Source organism: Phascolarctos cinereus, unplaced genomic scaffold (genome assembly GCF_003287225.1).
Source record: "Phascolarctos cinereus isolate Bilbo 61053 unplaced genomic scaffold, phaCin_HiC Scaffold_4;HRSCAF=312, whole genome shotgun sequence".
Classification (NCBI taxonomy): domain Eukaryota; kingdom Metazoa; phylum Chordata; class Mammalia; order Diprotodontia; family Phascolarctidae; genus Phascolarctos; species Phascolarctos cinereus.
In genome coordinates this window covers 435,316,994-435,322,027 of record NW_027555847.1, presented here as the reverse complement: position 1 = coordinate 435,322,027, position 5,034 = coordinate 435,316,994, and the positions used below count along the sequence as shown (strand labels likewise).

General features: G+C 35.2%; 1 pseudogene; it reads left to right on the top strand.

The window, feature by feature from the left end:
- Positions 1-560: 560 nt before the first annotated feature.
- LOC110214724 (peroxisomal coenzyme A diphosphatase NUDT7-like) lies at positions 561-2,566 on the top strand (annotated as a pseudogene).
- The last annotated feature ends 2,468 nt before the right edge of the window (positions 2,567-5,034 follow it).

The window sequence follows — 5,034 nt, the reverse complement described above, 5'->3', positions numbered from 1 at the left end:
AACACAAAAAAAGTTTAAGAATCAATGCTATAGGTTTTTAGTAGGATTTAAATCAGGAAATTTCTCAGGTAATAGAAATATATATCTCCATTACTTGGATAAATTTCTTAATTTCTCATGTCATCTGTTATGGTGCGAAGTCATATTGTAGTATTTAATCTCGATTTGCCAATTTATGCAATTCAAGAAAATTATAATTCTCAATATATAATTTATCAGGTGTATTACTTCCCCTTTACCCAGTGAGAACAAACTTCCAGGCCTGCTGTCAGAAAAAAAAAAAGCCCAAACTTTTTTTTTTGGAGGAATAGATGTTTTGCATTCTGATGAAGATATATATGTGTTATAAACTTACCTGCTGATCAAATCTTACCTTCTTCTGCAAATAGTTTGGTATAGCCTTGAATAAAGACAGTTTCATCAATGTAATTATTTTTTTTCCAATCTTTAATACTCCAAACTTTGTATTTTCCTGCCTATGAAAAGTTTATTATTTTTTTTCTTCTAGAAAGAGTTAGAAGGACAGTGCCTGGAGGGAGGCGGCAGGTGGCTGGAAGTCCATGGAGCAGCAATGGTAAGGCCCAAGCCGGAGGGCTAGTGTCAGGCTGGGTTAGGGGCCCACTGTGAGGGATCCCACTCCTCTCTGGCTGGATCATCCCAAGAGCAAAAGCTAGGGTCATGGGGAAGCCCGGCGTCATCGCAAGGACAAATGCAGGCACAACTGTAAAGAGAAGGACTGGAATATAGACCCAGTTCTCCCAAATACAAGCCCCACTACCTTCTTTAGCCCCCTTATTCCTTCTACCTGATGGCATCTGTCCCTAGGCCCATAGCTGGGGTGGAGCCCCCAGACTCTGCGGCACTTTAAAGCACTCTGTAGGAAAGGACTTAAGAAACTGGGGCCATGAACTTTTTATTTCTGTTTTTTTAATATATTTTGAAAACTGTGTTCACTTGGTTTCCTTTGCAACCCAATGTATTTTACAATAATAGCTGGCGTTTACATTGGACCTAAAAGTTTAAAAGGTGATTTACATGTGTTTTCTCACTTAATCCTCACAACAACCATTGGAGGTAGATGCTGTTATGATTTTTTTGTTTGGAGAAACTGAGGCTGAATTTTAATAATGTTAATAATATTAACTAGCATTTATATTGCACCTACTATGTGCCAGGCATTGTACTGAGGTACTGTATAATTATGATGTCATTTGATCCTCACAACAGCTCTGGGAGTTAGGTGATATTATCCCTATTTTACAAATGAAGAAACAGACTGAATTATAATAATGTATTGCGCATACAATGTATCTATCACTGTGCTAAACACTATACAAATATGTCATTTGATCCTCTCAACAACCTTTTGAGGGAGGTGCTATTATTACTCCATTTTACAGATGAGGAAGCTAAAGCAGAGAGTGGTTTGCTCAAGGTTACAAGCTTAGTGTTTGAGCCTCATTTTAAACACAGTTCTTCATGATTCCAAACTATTCTGAAAAAGGATTCACAAGCTTCACCAGACCCCATTTGACAATGAATCCATGACACATACAAAGAGGTTAAAATCTGCTGCTATTAGAGATATGCTACTTTGTAAACCTGTTAAGAGGGAGTATAAAGGTTCCCCAGCTTTGCTAATCTTAGGTTCTAAAGTCCTGCCCAGCTCTTATATTAATCATTTCCAGGTTTGTCATTATTTTCTTGAATGCCTAGTGCTAGGTCAAGTATTATGTGGAGACACTAAAGATACCATAGCTAAAAGAATTACAGTCCAATAGGGAATATGGAAGACACATGTATCAAAGGTGAGGACAACTATTAAGACAAATATACATGCAAATTGAAATTATAGCTGAGGGGAAACGACTGAAGCCAAAATTTGACCAAGGATACTGCTAAGGCCCACTTAAGAAAGCATGATATTGGAACCAGGTTTTCCCAGTGGTTATCAATAAACACCTGTCCTAATACCTTTGTCGGTTAAAGAAGGAAAGATTTCTCTGCTCTTCACAGTCAGATCAAAGAGTACCTTACCAGGGGAAGTGTGCTTCCCAGGGGGAAAGAGGGAGCCCAGAGACACAAATGAAATAACCACAGTCCTCCCAGAAGCTTAGGAGGAAGCTGGACTTCAAACACACTAAGGAAAAGTAATTTGTCATCTTGTATCTTATATAAACAAGAATGGTGCCATGATAATCCCAGTTGTAGAATTCATTCCAGACCCAGACAAATCCATGTGAAGTGAGTGATGTGTCCCTGGTGGCTTGGGGGTATTTCCTCACTATACCTTTCACACTATACCTTTCACTTGACTGTTTTTGGTCACTGCTGTCTCGGTCATTGCTTTGGCTACATGGATCTTCAAAAGTAATCAACCTACCAAATCTGGGAGCTGACAGCATTAATTATTTTGCAAAAGCAACCTTCTTTTGATGTTAAATCTGACTTCAATGATCTGATTGCATCCCCTGAGTGATACTTTGTAAAGATACACAGAACATTCAAGAGCAAATTACGATCTGGACTTGGATGCATCCAGGTACCTGTTCATGTACCAGACTGACTCTCAAACAAAGGCTCCTCCTCCACGCACCAGATTTGATGTTTAGGTTTAATTATACTGTAGGCTCCTTGAAAACCTAGGTTGAGAATTGTATGGATTATGTTATTTTACATCTTTGTATCCCTAATGCCAAGCTCACTGCCTTGCAAATAGAGGCTTAATAAATCTTTATTGAAATGAAAATGTAAAAGAAAAAAAGTTAGTAGCTGAGTTTTAAAAATTGGTCATCTTATTTTAATTGCAATGTTGAAGAGCCACTATTGTACTATATGAGAATCAATAAGAACCCTTCTGGCTTTCAGGTACCTCTGAAGGGTTATATTCCGAAATTACACTGTTTTGTTGTGATATTTTTTTTCTCAGTCAGACCTTTTTTTTTAGTTATCAATAGCCCTTACTATTTTTAATTAATTATTGTTTAGTTTTCAAAATTCACATTAATAAGATTCTGAGTTTGAAATTTTTTCCTCTCTCTCCAATTTCCCCTCCCCAAGACAGCTATATAGGCTATACATGTACATTCATACTAAACATATTTCCACATTAGTCATGTGAAAGAGAATCAGAACAAAAGAGAAAAACCATGAGAAAGAAAAAAACAAACAAACAAACAAAAGAAAATAGTGTGCTTTGATCTACATTCAGACCCCATAGTTCTTCATTTGGATGTGAATGGAGTTTTCATTTTGATTTTTTTGGAGTTGCCTTAGATCATTGCATTGCTGAGAAGAGCTAAGTCTATCAAAGTTGGTCATCCACAGTGTTGCTGTTACTGTGTACAATGTTCTCCTGGTTTTGCTCACTTCATTCAGCAACAGTTCATGTAAGTCTTTCCAAGTTTTTCTAAAGTCAATCTGCTCATCATTTCCTATGGAACAATAGTATCCCCTTGGGCTCATATATCACAACTTGTTTAGTCATTCACCAATCAATGGGCATCCCCTCAATTCCTAATTCTTGGCCACTACACAAAGAACTGCTTTAAATATTTTTGTACATGTGGGTCTTTTTCCTTTTTTTATGATTTCTTTGGAATATAGATTTCTTTGATATTGATAGATCAAAGGAGATGGACAATTTTATAGCCCTTTGGGCATAGTTACAAATTACTCTGCAGAATGGTTGGATCAGTTCACAATTCCACCAACAATTCATTATTTTCCTAATTTTCCCTCATCTTCTCCAACATTTATAATTTTTTCCTGTTTTGTCATGTTAGCCAATCTGACAGATGTGATGTTGTACTTCCGAGTAGTTTTAATTTGCATTTCTCTAATCAACAGTGATTTAAAGCATTTTTCAATATGACTACAGATAACTTTAATTTCTTCATCTGAAAACTGCCTATTCATATCCTTTGACCAGTTATGCATTGGAAAATGACTTGTATTCTCATAAATTTGACTCAGTTCTCTATACATTTTAGAAATGAGGCCTTTATCAGAGACGCTGGTTGTAAAAAACATTTCTACCTTTTCTCCTTCCCTCGTAATCTTGGTTGAATGGACTTTGGGCAAAAACTTTTTAATTTAATGTAATTAAAATCATCTATTTTGCATTTCACAATGTTCTCTATCTCTTGTTTGGTCATAAATTCTTCTCTTCTACATAGATCTGACAGGTAAACTGCTCCTTCCTCTCCTACTTTGCCTATACTATCAGTCTTTATATCTAAATCATGTACCGATTTTGGCTTTACTTGGTGTAGAGTCTAAGATGTTGGTCTATGCCTAGTTTCTGTCATACTATTTTCCAGTTTTCCTAACACGTTTTTGTTTTGTTTTATTATTTGATTTATTATTATGTCATTATACAAAATTATATTATATAATTATTATGTAATATGATTATCTAATATATGATTATATAGCAACATATAATAGTATTTTATCATTTGGTTTATAAAACAGTAGATTAATATAGTCACTAACTATTGTGTCTTGTATGCCTAATCTCTTCTACTGATACATCACTCTATTTCTTAGCCAGTACCAAGTAGTTTTGATGATTGTTGCTTCATAATACAATATAAGATCTGGCACAGCTAGGCCACATTCCCTTACATTTCTTTTCTTTAATTCCCTTGGTATTCTGGACCTCTTGTTCTTCCAGATGAATTTTGTTATTTTTCTACCTTTATAAAATATTTTGGGTATTTTGATTTGTGTGGCACTGAATAAGTAAATTAATTTAGGTAGAATAGTCATTTTTATTATATTAGCTCGGCCTACCCATGAACAACTGATATCTTCCAATTATTTAGATCTGGCTTTATTAGTGTGAAAGTGTTTTGTAATTGTGTTCATATAATTTCTGGGTTTGTCTTGGCAGTGTAATCCCATATATTTTATATCATCCACAGTTACTTTAAATTTAATTTTTCTTTCTATCTCTTACTTCTGGCATTTGTTAGTAACACATAGAAATGCCAATCCTGAATATTTGCTAAAGTTGTTAATTATTTCAAG